Source organism: Mus caroli, unplaced genomic scaffold (genome assembly GCF_978045245.1).
Source record: "Mus caroli unplaced genomic scaffold, Mus_caroli_1 scaffold_4, whole genome shotgun sequence".
NCBI lineage: Eukaryota > Metazoa > Chordata > Mammalia > Rodentia > Muridae > Mus > Mus caroli.
Genome location: NW_028227259.1, coordinates 16206009 through 16225903, shown reverse-complemented (window position 1 = coordinate 16225903; position 19895 = coordinate 16206009). Strand labels below are relative to the sequence as shown.

Below are 19895 nucleotides of genomic sequence, written 5' to 3'. Positions count from 1 at the left end.
GATTGTAGTTTCACTGACAATGATAATGCAATTTTAAGAGAAACAAACTAAAACCAAAGGTCATTTGTCTAATAGCCTAGGAAGAGATATTGAAACCAGATGTAGGAAATCTGAACTGTGACTTTTTGCTCTTTCATGCTCGGTTTAAAGCAGCCTCCACATTGCGTTTACTTTGCATTTACAACTTTGGATTCACCACTACACTATGTTTGAACTTCAAGTTCAGATGCGATCTAAGTCAAGCCATGTTCCTTGAGCCCTGCTCTGAATTTTACTCTGCTACAGGGAATCTTTTTACTACTACACTATATATCTCGATTGTGTTAACAAGCTGACTGTGGTGGACTTTCAGGTGAAATGTCAGCCAATGTAAAAGAATGTGTTTGCTGTTCAAATGTGTGACACTGTATAGGAAATACATATACAGCATACGCTCTGATGAAGAGTCAAGTTAAAAAGTTAATCCCTCAAATATTGCCAAACATGATCAAATTGTAAAAGAATGCAATAAAGACTGTCAGTACATCATTTCTATCTGTAGTTTCTTTAAAGTTCTTTAAATGTAGTTTTTATGTATTCAAAGATACAGTCTGGAAACTATCGCCATCACCATGTGATATGCATGCATACAGTACATAAGGAAACACAGACACAATACGATTGTATTTTCTTAACTCATTCCCACTGGCCAATGCTTCGCTTTTGTTTTTTGACTATTATAGATGGACCTCATTGTAAATGATGATTTAAAAACCATGACAGTAGAGCCTTGATGGCTCCTTTGTGTATTTTCAGAAATGATTTAGCCAGGATAAAGTTGCTGCTATGAGAGGTTTAATTAATTACTTTTAGTTAAATATATTTCTTTAAGGATTGGATTTGACATTGCTGATGGTGGAGTAAATGCAGTTTAAAAGTCATTCTTCATGGAATGCTTTAACCAACAATTGTTGGCATTGAATAGCGGTCAATGGCTACCCCCTACAGGGAGAGATTCTAATTTCACTATGCCTTCCTCAGTATATGAATGCTACAGAGTACAGTTCACACATATGAATGCTGTAACTAAGTCAGTGATTCCGACAAGTGCCCCTTAATGAAAAGGTCAGCCACATGATTAATAGGAAGCCAGTTTCAAAGGCTGGACCTACTTCAGCACTGCATTTAGGTTTGCGTCTTCTTGATTTATTCATTTGCCTTTCAAAGTATAATAAAAACTGAGCAGTCCATATTGCACATTTTTAACACATTGTGATTATTATTTCAGTATGATAACAAAATATCAGTTATTGTATTTGGCTTAGGAAAGGAAAAAAATCAAGTGGGGAAAAAATCCATCACACCAATAATTGAGAGCATGTGTATGATGAATGAAAATTTCACTCTTTATCCAAATAGTTAGACTACACAGTCTTTGCTTGAGTTTCAGTTAATTTAATCAACTTTGGAAAGGCTGTCTGGGGAAAGGTGGTACAGGGGAGGAAAGGTTTGATGTTTTAAGATCATAATGATTAAATGCTAGGTGTATATTAGCAATACAAAGGCAAAGGCATTGTTCTGTTGTGTAAAAAAAAAAAAAAAAAAACTCAATTTTTTCACCTAGAAGTAAATTACAGTGAAGAATGCTGTTGAGTGGAGATAATCAGGATAATCAATTTAGTCATCGAAAATGTATACAACAGTGACTTTGTTATAGTTGTCTTAAATATGACCTATGCTGAAAAACATCAATACTATCTTTTAAATTTTTAATTATTCTTTTTGACTGACTTTAAATTTTGATAATACATGTAGAAATTTAATCCATTTGTAAATTACACAGTACTTAAATATGACCTCTTACCCATTTATTAAAAAATGTATATTTCATCTTTTAGTTTATTACTACATATTTTCAAATATAATTTGATTGCAATGTAATGTAATGAGTTAAATAATACAAACAATATGATAATTTATAGGAGATATCTATATTTTTGGAGAAAAGAGGGTTTTTTTTGAGAATCATAAATTATATCAAATTTTTTATCTCTTATGGCTTTTTCTCTTTATACTTATATCAACATATAAATAACTTAATGATAACAACATATTTACTTATAATCAAGGGATTCAGAACATAAGTGTGGAGCATTATGCTATTTTGAGTATAATGCCACCAGAGGAGGGCCTAATGCTCACTCAAAGGGAAGACAGTATAAGAATCTCTTGGCATTGTTCACAGAGTCCGGAATGCCCTGTGCATTACTATGTTCACAGCTTTCTGGTCGGAATTAGAAACTTACCACTAAAGATAGGACTCATTGAATAATAGTAACTGTATGTCTAAAATGAATTGAACACAAGACTCTACTTTCAAGTCCAGTCCTTGTAGCCCAATAAAATATTCAGTGTTCCTATACCCATTCATAAATATGAATAGAATAACACAGAAATTTCCCAGTTGTTCAAAGCCTGTGAACTCTTGACATGTGTGTTCATATTAGTTTTGCCTTGTGTCTGATCTTCTCAACTTGCTTCCAGTGAGGCCTCTCCTGTAACAAGCCCTTTCTTTCTCTGAGCAAAATCAACTCTACCTCAGGATATTACACTGAAACTACATAAATTTTGAAAGAGATTAACAGTGAAAGTTGTTAATCCAGCAATATGTTTGAATGCCAAACAGTGAGTATGATTTTAGACTGTTACATCATCACTGGCACTTAGACTCCATGCTACTTTTCAAGCTTTTATTGTATGCAAAATCAAACTTATAACTATATCTGAGAAGTCACAGGACAATGTAATCCTTCCATAATTTCTCAGTTGCTCAATAGGTGTTTCTGTTAATCTGGGGGTTTGAGAAGTTGGTCTCTTCAAGATATTTCTACGCAGGCCAGAGGATCAAGATATTTCTAGGCAGGCCAGAGGATCTGTCAGGAGGTAACTAATCACAAAGCAGCTCATGTATGGTCACCAAAAGCCATCTCCATCGTCAAGATCAAGAAAACGAGTTGAGGATCATCATCAATGATATTTAACGCCTTGGCAATTCAGGAGGAATACCAGGTAGATTATTCATTTGCTTGATGAAACATGTTTTTCTAAGATGGACAGAACAAATATAACACAAATTGTTTGTTTAACAAAGAAAAATAAAATATTCACAATAGAAATATCTTGTAATTCAAGATACAATTTTAAAAGTGTGAGTCTTTATATTCATTATGAGATCTAAACAAAATAATCATACTCAAGGAGCTGTGTTTTGCTCTCCTTAGGTCACATGACAAAATCTTTAAGTTAGAACACTGTTTACTTTTGTATACCTATGATACAGGGAAAGTGGAGGAAAAGAGCAGAAAGAACTTAATTTAAAGTTGAAGCCCATCTTACTCATTCTCCCTACAACAGGCAATGACTGTAAACTCTCCTTTGTTTCTTTGGTTTGATGTGACTTACTTGATGAATATTTTTAAATATGATTGGCATGCATTAAGCTAGAGGCTATTCTCTGATCTTTAACACAGTGAAGGCAAAGGTGATTTTTAAAAATTAATCTACAAGTCTTTGAAAGAATGAACACATGTGAAAGACATCTGAAAGTCCTAGATACCTTTAAGCTTTAAGGATTGGTGGTTACCTTAAAACATTGGTCAAGATTTTTTGTCACGATTCTTAGTGAACAGATCAAGGAGCTCACTCCATGGTCCAATCTTATCGTCATGAATCCATTTTGAGTGTCTCATTCTCTGTGCTTTCCCTCCCCTTTTCTCTTCGGTTCCTATCCCCTTGTCTTCCCTTTGTTCTTTCTTTCCCTTTTTCTCTTCTCTCCCATCCCCTTCTCTCTCCTCTTTTTCTTCCTTTATCTCTCTCTACCTTCCTACTCTCTTCTACCTTCCTTTCCTCTCTGCTCCCTTGTCATTTTCTCCTCTTCTTCACTCCCTCCCTCTCTCCCTTCCATTCCTCCTTCTTTTTCCATTCTTCCATCCTTCCACCACATTCTTTTTTCACCTCTCCTGTCCTTCCTGCTTTCAGAATACTCTCCTCTCCCCTCCACTTTCTCTCCCTCCACTCTCTATTTTCTCATCTTTTCTCATAATCCCCCATCCACTCTTCTCCATTCATCGCTTTAATTTCTCCTTTCTACCCCATCTTCCTCATTTCTTTCTTTCTCTATCCCCTGTGTCACTTCTCTCTCTACTTCCTTTCTCCTGACATCACATTCCAATCTCTCTGTAACACTAGAGATGGTTTTTCTGTTAGTTACTTCTTTCTCTTATTTCAGAGAAATATTGGGAACCCGGATCTGGAGAAGTCTCTTGTCTATGCTCATTCTCACAGTTTCATTCATCTCAGATCCCAAAACAGTAACCATAGAAATCAATCTACCTTATCATCCATTCTTTGCATGGTGCACTGCAGTCTCTGTTCCCTGACACAAGCCAGATTCCTGCCCATATCTATAACCAACATCTAAAAGCTTTAGTTTCAACCCTGTTTTATATTAAATATTTCACTTCTTTCTAGATTTCTTGAAATTTGCATTCCCCTCCACAAGCATAACTTTGAACTCTTAAATTATATTTAGGAGCACATTGTCATGGCTGTATGCTCAGAATAGATGTTTCAGATGCATGTAAGTAAGAATTCAGAGAGGCATCTTATTAGTAACCAACATCTGTTTTATTGTTAATCATATAAACTTTGTCTTTGGAAGGAAATAACAGGGAATGGTTAGACTCTATTATACTTCTGTCAAAATTTTGCTAGTGAAACCTTACTTATAGTGGCAAGTATTAATACACCTTAATTTCACACCAATATTTTTTCTCGAAAATAGTATTTTAGTCCTGTTACAATCAGTTGTTCTTATATAAGTCACGTACTGTTAATCATGCACTTGTTTTTGGATCTGTACTTACACTTTACTGCATCACCACACTAAGATTGTGTGGAGCAGTGTGCAGGAAATGAAAACACGGCGTGCTGCTGGAGAAGTGTCGTCTTGCTTTAGGATGAAAAGAATATCCACTTGGCATATGATTGTATCAAAATGATTTTGGAGAGAATTTTGGAATTTGAACTTTAAGACAAGAAATAGACATACAAATAAGCTCTTGCAAGGCTTATAATTGGATTTATATGTAGTATATGATTAAATATTTGGCATAATTTATGTTATATTTCATAAAACATAACAGTATTTCTCCTTTGGTTCAAAATTTGTTTTCAGAATGTTTGCCCTGCATATAATGCTTGAGCTCAGATTCAGTTTGCAAGCATAAGTTTAAGTGAATAACTCTGTCTCTGACTGAAGAAATAATTCTAAAATCATTTCCCAATTTAGTAGCTTGTGGATAAATCATATTTAGATGATGGTAGTTAGTAATGAGTTATCCATGAAAACTGATTGAACAATTTTCAAAACAAAGCAAAGTGAACACAACACACAATTCTTACATCCTACAAGTGAGTCCCCAAAAGTAAAGTTTCAGACTGGTCCCAGTATAGCACTCAGTCTCACACACCATTGGCACAACGTAAACAAGTTATTTGCTACTATTACAAAATATTTCTTAAAGTTTACATAAAACATTAACTTATATGCCTTTGCTCTCAACTATCCCATGAATAAGGTCAGTAAGATTTGGTTTTGCTTGCTTAAATTAGGATGAAAGGAAAGCTCATCTTGACTATAGCTATTTTCACTAAATAACATTTAATTTGAGTGATATGATTCTATATGCAGTCTTATTTTTTTCTAGGGTAAGAGAATATATATGAATGAATGCACTAATTTTATAAATGAGTCTTAATTAGGAAACATGCCTAATTTTCTCATTTTCTAGAAAGATTAGATTTTTGTTTTTGCTTTATACACTAAATCTCTTCATTTCTAAGGCTTTTTTGAATATTAGACCAGTAAACATCTATACAAAGGACTAATATAATATTAAAAGCTATAAACCTGTACATTGTGATGGAAATTGAATTGTAGCTTATTAAATTTATTAAAGCGATCCTAAGCCTTAACTATTAATTCTGTTTCATCATAAGGTTCAAGGTTGAGTTGTGTTAGTTTTACATTAGCATAGCAAAATGACTGAGAAACTCAAAGAAGGAAAGATTCATTTCAACTTATGATTTCAGCGTTTTCTCTCCAAGGTTACTTGTTCCATTCTTGTAGGCTTGTACTGTGGCTGATGCCAATGGCAGAGAGCATAAAGTGAAGCCAAGGTTCCCACCTGTTTAAGCTGAGGAACAGAGAGAGTCATGACACACAAAATATGATGCCTTTGATGCCAGTGATCTACTTCCATCAGTTAGACTCCCTTTCCTAGAGTCCACTTGGTACTGAATTCCTCAGTGAACTAATCCATTGATGAAGGTACAGCCCTCTGAATCCTATCAACACTTGACCTCAACACTACATTGAAGACCAGGCAGGCAGCACACATCCCTCTGAGGAATGTTTCCTGTTTAAACCACAACATAATTACATATGTTCATGTAATTTATGTGTGTGTTAGACCTGACCAGAAAGCATTAGTGTTGTTGTGTTTTGTATTTATATAATGCAACCCTATATTTTTAGAAGAAACATACTATTTTAGCATTTTTATGCAAGTTCAAAATTGCTTCATCTACCAGAAATAATATATTTCATACTAAGGTTCATTGCTATGTTTTAAGATTTCATTATTATGATATATAATGAAAAGTTTGCTTTTGATGTATAGAAATGTACAAGGGACAATGGAGATATATTTGTAAAGTTCTATGTTTGGTAATATTTCTACTACATATTCAGAAATAATGATTTGAACATTAATTTCTTCACTTAAAATACTATGCTAAATGTTGTACTTTTAATTTTACTTTATTACACTTGTGTTTTTGTCCTCTAAAACAAGTTCTGATATGTACCTTATTTATGCCAACCTCCTTATCCTTCTGTCTCACCTATAGAATGAGTAGGTCTTAGGTAGAATTTCTGTTGCTATGAAGAGACACCATGATAACTCTTTTAAAGGAGAAATATGTAATTGGAGCTGTCTTACAGTTCAGAGGTTTAGTTCATTATCATCATGGCAGGAAACATGGTAGCATGGAGGCAGATATGGTGCTGGAGAGGAAGCCAGCAGTTCTATACCCAGATGGCAGGCAATAGGAAGAGAGAATGACAAAAGAACTGCCTTGAGCATTTGAAACACCAAAGCCTTCACCCAGTGGTAGAGTTCCTCTAACAAGGCCACACCTTCTAATAAAAGCACTCCCTATCAGCCTTTGGGGAATACAGATCACCACAGATGTGTTTATAGTCATGAGCAACTAACATATGACTCCTTAAGTAAAAGTCATATCACAAGCATTGAAACATTTGTTTCTTGGATTACTTTGTCTCTCATTAGTTTTGCCAACTTATGGTAATCACTTGTAATTCTCTGTTGATGTAGTAACAGTGGAGTGTTGCATTATTTATTCTGTAAATTTAAGCAAAAGTGTATCTATATGAAGCATAACATAGAGGACAGAATTGTAGGTAGAGGATGTGGGGAATGATATTTTTAGCCATTTCAAAAATATTGTTCTGAAAACTATGAACATTCTTTTAGATTATTATAAAACTTGTTTGGTTTAAATAGTGTCCTTTAGGTGGTGTCCTGAACAACAAACTCACTAAACCTTAGCCCCTTTACTAGAAATATGAAAACATTTTGTAACAATGGAGTTTCCTAAATTTTTAAGTTTCCTAAAATTGGCCAGCTAATAAAATCTACCATTTATCATGTCTACTCAGAGAAGCTCTGTGCTTTCATCCCTGAAGCTCAGACACAAGCAGACAAAGTTGTGTTAAGGTAGAGAACACACTATATATGAAGCCTCATTCTCTCAAAATATAGGCATGTTTTGTAACGATGGATTATATTCAGGGAAACCCCTTACTAGGGTTCCTACCAAATATTTACTCTTCTGCCTATCTTGATTAAGCTGTAGCAGGCTAAGGGCCACTTTTTATCATTGGTAAATTTTCCTATAAAATATTTAATCTTATTGTTTTTGTTGTAAGACTTTAGAAGGACTTAGTCACGATAATCAAGTAAATAACACACTCTCAGGAAGTACTAGTTTAAGGAGCAACATTGCTTGTACTTGTACAGTCATGCAATAGTTAGCTTGGGTTGTCAGTTTGGCCCATCTAGAAAGAAGGAAAATCTAGTTGAGGAATAACCTCCAGTGGATGGTCTGTGGGTGTGTCTGTGAGGCACTTAGTTATTGCTTATTGATATGGGAAGGTCAAGTGTACTGTGAGTTGTGATATCTCTTGGCTTGTGGGCCTGGGCTCTTAAAATGGTAGTGGAGTGATCCACAGATATTGAGAGAGTAAGATGCACTCCTCTATTCCCAATTCAAGCTCCTGTCTTGAGTTCCAGCTCTCATCCCTTCAATGGTGCTATCTGGAAGCACACTGTGAAATACACCCTTCCTCTTCCAAGTAGCATGTGGCCATTATGTTTTTACAGCAACAGAGTTGCACTAACACTAAAAGCTCTACTTCAGTGCTTTCACTTATAAAACTGAATTTTTAAAATAAATGATGCAATACAGTTTGTCTTCTAATTTTAAAAATAATATTACCAAATATGTCTTCAGTTATAGTGACTCAAAAGAGGAAATAAAGCAATTTTGAAATATACTTTGATATGTTACTCTCATAAAGATGTGTGCTAATTATTTATAATTTTATACTGAATTCTAATGACAAAGTCAGTGTCATGAAAGTAAACTATTCTTGAGGATAACTAAATATACCCCAGGTTATTTGAATGTTGAAAAACTATAGCATTAATTATTTCAGTTATTTGTATTTTCTTCTCTTAGATGTTTATTACAAGTTAAGGAATTAAAATGTATTTCTGATACTGTAATGGATAAAAAGTTGCTTTAATCTATTAAGGCAATTTTTATTCTGTCAATGTATAGTCACCATAATGAGATGGAGATAGTGTAATATAATTAAGTGGGAAAAGTAAACGTAATTCACCTTGATGCTTTTGGTAATAAGAAAAATTGAAACCATTTCAAATATTATTTAAAGTGATAGAATGATTAATTACAATTGCCTTGCATTGTTAGTTTACTACTTAAACTATATATCTTTGGAAAATTTGTAGTAATACGTGAAATTTCCACTCCATCCTTTGTCTATGAAATGCCATGGATGGTCACAGGCATGTACTCAGCGGCTGTCCCCGTGCTTCTGTGGGCTTTCTCTCCTGACAGTGTGGATACAGAAACAGAACTTTTCCTTAGCAAATACTAAGTGTCATGAAATTTTCTTTAGAAACTCTCTAATCTCTCTTCACTCCTCTCCCAATCCAGGGGTGACTTCTCCCACTTTTGTCATTCTTTTTTTTTTCCTGGCTTTTGATTTTCCCAAAATTGAATTTCTGCCAATAGCAGAGCATCCACACAAAACACTCCATGCTCTTACATGGATTTATTGCTTGTCTTGTTTCTCTTTTTTTTCCATTAATTCCATATTCCGAAGCTCATTGTTTCGGCATAACAGTCACTGCTAGGTCCTGAAAGGAAAGCCAGTTGAACACAGCACAGGATGTGGAAAAACACTCTTTGATGGGACATCTTTTAATAAACGGATTTCTAAAACTTTGGGGGAATTTACATGTAAGTAGTAAGGTCGTTTAGATTCAGAACATTTTGATTTTCAGTAGTTATTTAACCAGTTGTATAAAAATTTCTTAGATCTAAGATTCAAGTCCAGAGCTGATTGCCAGTGGATTCCCTCCATCTTTGATCTCTGTCCCAGCCAGGCCTGGGTCCAGGAGATGAACTGAAGCCTGTCAAGTCTTCTGCCTCCCTAGGGAGCTGCCCTTCTAAATTTCCCTGTACTTTTTTTTTTTTACTACCCATTCCAAAATAACTTTGTGTTTTTATACTCTAAGTGATTTTAATCTAAGTATGTTGGTTAGGTGATTTTCTTTTTCAATTTGACGAAAGGTAGGGTCATCTGAAAAGAAGGAGCATCCATTGAGAAAATGATTCCAATAAGGAATCTCATTGCTGTAAGAGGTTAATTCTCATTTCTGAGCATTCCTTAATTGCCTGTGGTCGATTTTCTAGTGGGGGAACTTCTGTAAGGAGAAAAACTAGCCTCTCACAGAGATGAAATCACTTACACCCCTTATTTGTTGTCCAGTTTAGAATGGTAAGCCCTGTAATCATACAAACAGAAACAGCAAAACTGTACTTACCAGGTTGTATGTATATATTTGCACAACACACATACACATACACACACAGAGGAATAATAATTAAATCAAAGTATAAAGGCTTTCAACTATAGCAGAGCATGATATTCAGAAGTTCAGGGAAGAAAGAGAAAAAATATTTCACTTAAACATATTTGAAAGCATTAATAAAAGAAAATACTTCCATCAGCTCGCCCTGTAGGATATTTTCTTGATTGATGATAGATGATTGATGTTTGAGGTCCCAGATCACTGTGGGATATGCCATACTTCCATAGTTGGTCCTGGAAAATGTAAGAAAGGTAGTTAACCTTGAACCTGGAGAACATACTGCTAAGCACTGTTCCTCCCTTCATGGTCTGTGCTTCTGTTGCTCCCTTCAGGGTCCCGATTTGAGATCCTGTCCTGACTTCCCTTTTGGATGGGCTGTAAATGAAAGGGTTAAGGAAAATCTCTCCTTTCCAAAATGCTTCTAGTTGTTAGCTTATCACAGCAATAGAAAACAAAGCTGGACACTAAGCAACAGACTAGCCTTAGCAAATGAAGTATACATCCAGAACCTTTCTCACATTCACTTATTGCTGGTGTGCTTCATTGTCAGTGTTTCCTCAGGGCAGACATTCCTTTGAAGCCCATTACCCCAGATTCCCCACCCCAGTATACTTTCTCTCTAAAATTGTTCATGAGGTTGGAGAGAGTGCAAAAATTAAGAGAGGCCCATGAAGCTCCCTGGCCAGATATGAAGCTCTTTCATGTGTAAAGAGCTCTTGTTCTCAGTGGCTTCTGCAGAGATGAACATTCGTCTTGCTTTAGGAAAATCCATCCATACAATTAATCATGTGTCCAATTACAGGCTAGGGAGAGTTTGCCTTGGATTACTGCTGGGTACCCAAATCTTTTCACTAGACCAAACCTTGAAGCTTTGGCTAAGCTCAGAAAGTTTACATTGACTTCAAAGCTACCACACTAATTGAGCTATTCTTGGGCTCCTTGAATTGTGCTGACTTTCAATTCATCATGAGCTTGTTGTTTGAAAGGGGGCATTGTGCATTCCTCCTGAGTGTCTTGTTTATTAGTATTTTTGTTCAATTGCAATAGAAGTAGCTCAGAATAATATATATTTCAATGTCATCAATGATTCATGCTTGTTTTGTTTAGAATTGTATACATTTTTAAAAGAATGAAATATTACTCTTTGGAAAGCTTTTATTCTAAGGTTTATTTAAGTATACTGTCTCACTCCATGAAATCTAGCCTGAGATTGTCTTTTCATGCTCTGGGTGTGATTTATTTCAGAGATTTCTGTTCCTGATGTATTTCATACCTACTTCTATTCCCAGTAAAATGCTAATCTTTGTGAACACAGACTAAGTCACTTTTACCTCTGTGAGTCTTGCGGCCATGACCAAGCAGATGTCCCGTAAATGTTTTTTGATCAAAAATTGACATTTGTATCCTATAAAATCACGTTGAAGGGTCTTTAAGTCCCTATCTTCCATTTGGTGTTTAATTGACTATTAGCTGAAACTGATTGATAGACATAAGGACCTTTTCTTTTTTTGGTGAATTGGCAGCTATGTAAATACACCACTTAACCTTAAGCACTCAGCCATTAACCTTAATCACTGTCCATTAACCTTAAAGCACCCCAGGTTTCTCCCCTTACAGTCCCCCAAAACAGACCCCACTCAAAGTGTTTTCTTAGCATGAAAAAGAATCTCAGTAGAACAATTTTATTGTTCTGAGAGTGGTTGTAAAAGGGGGATTTTTAACAAAATATTTGAGTCCATTTCCTTTTGTAGGTACTAATTAATTTTCCATGAACCCAAAGAGAGATAAGAAATGAAAAATTGCTTAAGGAACATGGTAAGAACTGCTTGATGAGAAAACCAATAGTTAATTCTTTATAATCACCATTTTATCCATGAGGTTGTTAATCAAAAAAATGTCTTACCATTCTGAATAACCCCATAAATACATGAAACATAAAGAACATTTTCCTATACCTAGTGCTAAACATCAGTTTTAACGTTAATTCTAGGCATAACAATGCTAGTTATTTTAAGAATAGACTATTTGAAATAATTTCTGTTAGATGTTAATTTACAAAAGAAAATGGATAAATGAAATTTTTATTAAGTGTAGCAATTTAGATTAGTTCTTATAAGTATTCTTGTCTTATAACCAGAATTATTGAACTAATAACAGATCATTTTCATAATCCTTTGAAATCTACATTATCTATTTTTCTATATCTGTTTTATAAGTCCATAAAATAATTGTTATTGAAATGATGTGTTCTTAATTAGTAAATTCAAATGTTTTGTGCATTTATTCCATAGATCATAGATTTTGTTTGCCAAAGTCTACATTTACCACCTTTGAAGTAGAGAAGTAGCATTGCTAAGTTATGGAAAGTTCACTATGTAATTTTATATGCAATTATATTTCATGACCTCAAGCTTTGGGGTGAAAACAGTAAGTCAGTGAAGTTCCCATTGTGTTTTGAATATAATAGATCTTAGAGCGTGGTGGGAGGGTAGCTGCGATTGAGGAGGGAGAAAGAACACCTTGCTGTATTCAGGAAAGAAACTCAATACTAATGGACTGATTATTTTTAGAATTGCCAAAGTGCTCAGTTTTCTCCAAGTCCCATAGAGAGCCGACACTAGAAGGTGTGAGCAAATGCAGGCAGAGAGGGGTCTCTCTTGCGACCGATGTCTAGATACATTTTAACAAATGGAAAATCTCCCTCAACCAATAAACCAGTGTAATGTGAATACTTCAACCAGAAGTATGTGATCCCAACACTGGGATACTTAACTGTTCATTTGGAATTTTAGAGTTACATAACTGAGGAAGAGGGTGATAATTGGGTTGGGAGCTACAGGGGACTTGCCATAAGAGGGGCCAGGCTCAAGAAGTTCCCTTGGGGAACATAGTCTGTCAGTTTTGAGCATGTGCTTTGAGAATGGATCAGTAACTAAATGACTTTGGGAAACTGCTATCTCTATTTTTTTCCCCACTCTTTGGCATTTTTGCCATTTATGCTTGTAATGACTTTGGTTATGTACATAGACTAAAACCATAGTAATATGCGATTTTGATTTTTATTCATACATTCAACATAGTTACACCTGTGTGCATGTGGAACAATAGTCTAAACACCAATAGACATTGTATCTTCTGTTCTTACACAAAGTGATGAGAAACACATACAAATTCAGAATATCAGCAACAAACGGATGCTAATCTTTGTTAATTTTTGTGTGATGCTTTCTCAAATATGTTTACCTATTTACTGAAACTTATTGAGGTACTGGATATTTTAACACAGTTTTATGTCATTTGCATTATTGAGTGATTCATGTAAACACACCAAAGAGAATTCTTAATCATAGTTACAGCTGTATGGTATGCATTGTTCCATAATGAATTTTACTTGCATAGGAACATTGAGAATTAGACGTGCTTAAACACAAATGTTAATAAATGTTTTAATAGAATTTAGATTTTAATTGGATATTTTCTTTATTTATATTACAAATGTTATCCCCTTTCCCGGTTCCTACCCCTCTCCCCCAGAAAAACCCTATCCCATCTGCCTAACCCCTGCTTCTATGAAGGTGTTCCTCCACCCACCCACCCACTCCCATCCTCGAATTCCCCTTCACTAGGGCATCCATCGAGCCTTCACAGGACCAAGGGTCTCTCCTCCAATTGATGCCTGATAAAACCATTCTTTGCTATATATACAGCTGGAGACATGTATACTCCTTCGTTGGTGGCTTAGTCCCTGGGAGGTCTGGGCAAGGGTGGGGGTTAGGTTGGTTGATATTGTTGTTGTTCCTATGAGTTGCAAACCTCTTCAACTCCTTCCATCCTTTCTCTAACTCCTCCACTGGGGACCCGGCACTCAGTCCAAAGGTTGGCTGCAAGCCTCTGGCTCTGTACTTGTAAGGCTTTGGCAAGGACTATCAGGAGACAGCTATATCAGAATCCTTTCAACAAGCACTTCTTGCCATCCACAATACTGTCAATGTTTGGTTACTATATATGGGATGGATCCCTAGGTGGGGCAGTCCCTGGATGGCATTCCTTCAGTCTCTGCTCCACATTTTGTCTCCATATTTGCTCTCATGAGTATTTTTGTTCCCCATTCTAAAAAGGATGGAAGCATCCACACTTTGGTCTCCCTTCTTCTTGAACTTCATGTGGTATGTGAATTGTATCTTGGGTATTGTGAGGTTTGGGGCTAATATCGACTTCTCAGTGAGTACCTACCATGTGTGTTCTTTTGTGGTTGGGTTACTTCACTAAGGAAGATATTTTCTAGTTCCATCCATTTGCCTGCAAATTTCATGATGTCATTGTTTTTAATAGCTGAGTAGTACTCCATTGTGTAAATGTACCACATTTTTTGTATCCATTACTCTGTTGAAGGACATCTGGGTTAATTCCAGCTTCTGGCTATTATAAATAAGTCTGCTATTATCATAGGGGAGCATGTGTCCTTCTTATATGTTGGAGAATCTTTTGGGTATATGCCCAGGAGTGGTATAGCTGGGTCCTCAGGTAATACTACATCCAATTTTCTGAGGAACCACCAGATTGATTTCCAGAGTGGTTGTACCAGCTTGCAATCCCATCAGCAATGAAGGAATATTCCTCTTTCTCTACATCCTTGCTAGTATCTGCTATCACCTGAGTTTTTTATTTTAGTGATTCTGACTGGTGTAAGGTGGAATCTCAGGATTGTTTTGATTTGCATTTCCCTGATGACTAAGGATGTTGAACATTTCTTGAAGGGCTTCTCGGCCACTGAATATTCCTCAGTTGAGAATTCTCTGTTTAGCTTAGTACCCCATTTTTTAAATAGGGATATTTGGTTCTCTAGATTTTAATTTCTTGAGTTCTTTGTATATATTGTATATTCCCTTTTGTCGTATGTAGGATTGGTAAAGATCTTTTCCTAATCTGTTGGCTGCCGTTTTGTCCAAATGACAGTCCCTGTTGCCTTATAGAAGCTTTCTCGTTTTATGAAGTCCCATTTGCCTATTCATGATCTTAGAGCATAAGCTGTTGGTGTTCTGTTCAGGAAAATTTCCCCTGACCCATGTTTTCAAGGCTCTTTCCAACTTTCTCCTCTATAAGTTTCAGTGTCTCTGGTTTTATGTGGAGGTCCTTGATCCACTTGGTCTTGAGCTTTGTACGAGGAGATAAGAATGGGTTGATTTGTATTCTTCTACATGCTGACTGCCAGTTGAACCAGAACCATTTGTTAAATATGCTGTCTTTTTTTTCCCACTGGATGTTTTTAGCTCCTTTGTCAAATATCAAGTGACCATAGGTTTGTGGGTTCTTTTCTGGGTCTTCAATTCTTTTCCACTGATCTTCCTGTCAGCCTTTGTACCAATACCATACAGTTTTTATCACTATTGCTCTGTAATACAGCTTGAGGTCAGGGATGGTGATTCCCCCAGAAGTTCTTTTATTGTTGAGAATACTTTTCACCTCCCTGGGTTTTTTGTTATTCCAAATGAATTTGCAAATTTCTCTTTCTAACTCTATGATTAATTGAGTTGGAATTTACTCATCAAACTATTCCAGGAAATAGAAACAGAAGGAACACTACCCAATTTGCTCTATGAATCCACAATTACACTTATACTTAAACCACACAAAGACCAAACAAGAATTTCAGACCAATTTCCCTTATGAATATTGATAGAAATATAGTCAATATTCTTGCAAAAACAATCCAAGAACACATCAAAACGATCATTCATCATGATCAAGTAGGATTTATCCCAGGGATGCAGTGATGGTTCAATATACAGAAATTTATCTACATAATCCACTAAATAAACTCAAAGATAAAACCCACATAATCATTTCATTAGATGCTAAAAAAATTTTGACAAAGTTCAATATCCCTTCATGGTAAAAGTTTTGGAAAGATTGGAATTCAAGGCCCATACCAAAACAAATTAAAAACAATATACAGCAAACCAGTAGCCAACATCATTTTAAATGGAGAGAAACTTGAAGCAATCCCACTAAAATTAGGGCATAGACAAGGCTGCCCACTCTCTCCCTGTCTATTCAATATAGTGCTTGAAGTTCTAGCTAGAGCAATTAGACAACAAAAGGAGATCAAAGGGATACAAAATGGAAAGGAAGAAGTCATAATATCACTATTTGCAGATGATATAGTATACCTAAGTGACCCCCAAAATTCCACTGGAGAACCCTTAAGGCTGATAAACAACTTCAGCAAACTGGATGGATATAAAATTAACTCAAACAAGTCATTAACCTTCATCTACTCAAAGGATAAACAGGCTGAGAAGCAAATTAGGGATATGACACCCTTCACAATAGTCATAAATAATCTTACATATTGGTCTGACTCTTATCAAGCAAGAGAAAGATCTGTATGACAATAACTTCAAGTCTCTGAAGATAGAGTTTATTTTCTTAAAAACTGGTCATACATTACTTATCTCTTTGTTTCCCTTTCAGATACCAGAATAGTTGTAATTATAGCCCTACCTGTGTATCATAAAATTTGACCCAATGATAGCATACTAAAAGCAAGGTAAACTGTTGATATGGAACCAGTTAGCATCTTACCTTGGGTTCTATCTGCAGTTCTTAATCTGAATAAATAAAATGTGTGTCTTTTCTAGCTGTGTTTCTTCCTCTTTTTTATTTTGTCCCACTTTGTGTTCTTTTCAATATTTAATATTTATTATGTTACTTGTAATGTAGGTAAACTATATTCCCAGCATCACAGAATGTATTTGTATCTTTTAACTCAGTCATATCTGAATGTCTAGAAAACATTAAGCATTCATGCTATTTGTTAAGTTCAAAGAAAATGTTCCAAATAAGTTTATTTTAACATGACCAACTTCTTGCTGGTGAATGCTTTATAGACTATTATAACATGGTTGATTTCTCTACATTTGAACAACTAAGATTTACTGAAAATATCCATTATTTTTTAACATTTATTACCAGATCCTAAAAATATATAAAACTTAAAGAATTTCTTTTTGTCCCTTTATAGAGTTTACTTCTACTTTCATAATATATGTGGTATCATATATATATGTATATATATACATATGTGTATATATGTATATGTATAATCATACAGTTTATCAGATGATATGTATCGAATTCAAATCTAGGAACTGCAAAGGAGAGAATAAATGCAATATTTGCCTGTGGTTGTCTTAAATTGCTTAACATGATAATCTCCAGTTGTATCTGTTTTCCTGCATATAAGTACATTTATTTTTCTTGCTGAAAAGTGCTACATAGTGCACACATAACAGATATCTTCTTCATTCATCTGTTATTAGAAACTTAGATTGTTTTATAGCTTAGCTATTATGAATCCTGCCACAATGAACATTGATGTGGAAGTGTCATTATAGTATGTCCTTGGAAAAGTACCCAAGAGTGTTAGGTGTTGGTAAAAGATCAAGAAAGTGTAGTATGAGAAAGAATATGGTCAACGTTCAGTATGAATGAAATTTAAAAAAATAAAAGAAAGAAAAGCTACAAAATTTGAATAGCTCATATTTCTAGCAAATATGTTTTTATGTGTATCCACATGTATTTTATTTGATTGATGTGGTAACTAAATATAAAACTGACAAGAAAAACACACCCCATAAAATTAATGTTTAAACATTGTAGAGAACCACAAGGTTTGGACCCTGATATAGCTGCCTCTTGTGAGGCTTTGCCAGTGCCTGGCAAATACAGAAATGGATGCTCACAGTCATCTATAGGATGGAACAAAGGGTCCCCAATGGAGGAGCTAGAGAAAGTACCCAAGGAGCTAAAGGGATCTGCAACTTTATAGGTGGAACAACAATATGAACTAACCAGTACCCTGAGAGCTCGTGTCTTTAGCTGCATATGGTCTTAGTCGACCATCACTGGAAAGAGAGGACCCTTGGTCTAGCAAACTTTATATGCCCCAGTACAGGGGAACACCATGCCAAGAAATGGGAGTGAGTGGGTAGGGGAGCAGGGCGCGGGGAGGGTATAGGGGACTTGTGGGATAGCATTTGAAATGTAAATGAAGAAAATATCTCATAAAAATATTTAAAGAAAAAGAGTATTCTGTAAGCAGAAGTGAGAAAGTTAGGCCATCTCCTCTTGATCAAGGAAGCAATCAGTTACCATGCCACACAAATATATCCATAGTCATGTGCATGCCATGAATCAGTTAATAAAATTTTTCTTGGAACAAATCTCTTCCAAAATAATTGGGAAAATAAACAAATACCTTTCACATTACAAAATAATCCATGGGTTGCACATGGCATGGATTCCCCCCCCCCAAACTCTCCTTGAAGTTTTTTCTCATCTTATTTGAATGAGTTAGGTCAAAGTGTCAAGTGCAACTCAATAAGACCTATTATGGCATCTATATGACTACTTTTCACACATGCGTTTTTACTTGGATGTTAATATATATATATATATGAAAGTAGTATGTTTCACATGAGTTCTTAAGCTCTACAACAGCAAACCAACAAACTGCCATCACTCCAAACTCAGTGCCAAGAAACATTGTAACCACCCATCCCATTCACAGACCCCTTCCACGAAATGGACAAACAAGTATACAAGCAAACTTACAGAATAAAACATTGGCTACAAAATCAGCTGTGGTAGGCTGAGTCTAGGTTGTGAGTGAAAGAGAAAAAGGCAAGGTGGAAGTGAAGGAAGAAAAAGAAGATTGGGAAAAAAAGGAGAGGAAAGGAAAATCAGAGTGCATGTAACTTCACAGGGTGTGCGAGGAACTGTACCCCCCCACTCACCTCCAACACTCCTGAGTCCCAGAACTCCTGAGGGGAGGGGGCAGAACTCTGGCGCCTCTAGTCCATCAGAGACCTTCAGCGAGAAAAATGATGTCGCAGATGTTTCATTGTATTTTCCCTTCATCCTCTCAGTTTCCTTCTCTGCTCACATACCTGTAAGGATTCCTTTTTATTTTTAAGTTTTGATCATTTAAAAACAAACAAACAAAAACAAAACAAAACAAAACAAAACAAAAAACACGTACATTTTACTAAGTCTGCTTGAGTCTTTAAATGAGAGCGACTGTCTTAACTCAACATAAACATCCACTCCCCATGGTCCTTTGTACATTATTCGTCATCCTTGGGGTGGATGGGGCGTCCCTTTTCCCAGGGTAGAAGCATCATGTTGGCACCATCACCTGCACTTGCAATCCCTGGGGACTTGTTGGTGAATAGTGGCTATTAATTAACATTTTACGATGTGCTTCTCAATCTTCAGAGGAAACACACTATATAAATGCCAAACAGTAATAATTTACCTCTGGTCTCCCCTTTGGGTTCTGAGTTTATCCCCTCTCACCCTCCTGAGGGGGAACAAAGAGGCAGCATTCTTATTATTCCTACCTAGAGGATAAAGTGTCACGTGTAAAAGCAGCTTCTAGGAAGAAGGGCTGCAAATGCTTATGTGAACAAAAGAAAAGAGCAGTCTTTGGAGGAACTGTCTGAGGAAGAATGTCACCCACCAGAACTCCCTGCAATTGGGGAATGAAGCAGAGATGCCACACACACCCCCCCCCCCAAGCCCCTG

General features: G+C 35.8%; 1 protein-coding gene and 1 long non-coding RNA gene across 3 annotated transcripts in view; one reads left to right on the top strand and one right to left on the bottom strand.

The window, feature by feature from the left end:
- Sema3a (semaphorin 3A) overlaps positions 1 to 19895 on the top strand; it is a 502602-nt gene that overhangs the window by 834 nt on the left and 481873 nt on the right. The window lies entirely within an intron of this gene.
- Positions 1555 to 19459, bottom strand: LOC147004941 (uncharacterized). 2 transcript variants are annotated; one of them, XR_015046890.1, is made up of 5 exons: positions 19351 to 19459; positions 19106 to 19258; positions 9479 to 10540; positions 4905 to 7129; positions 1555 to 3083 (listed from the first exon to the last, which is right to left on the bottom strand). It is a non-coding gene; the product is annotated as an uncharacterized LOC147004941 (long non-coding RNA). The 2 variants fall into 2 exon arrangements; XR_015046891.1 differs by having other exon boundaries at positions 4905 to 5065.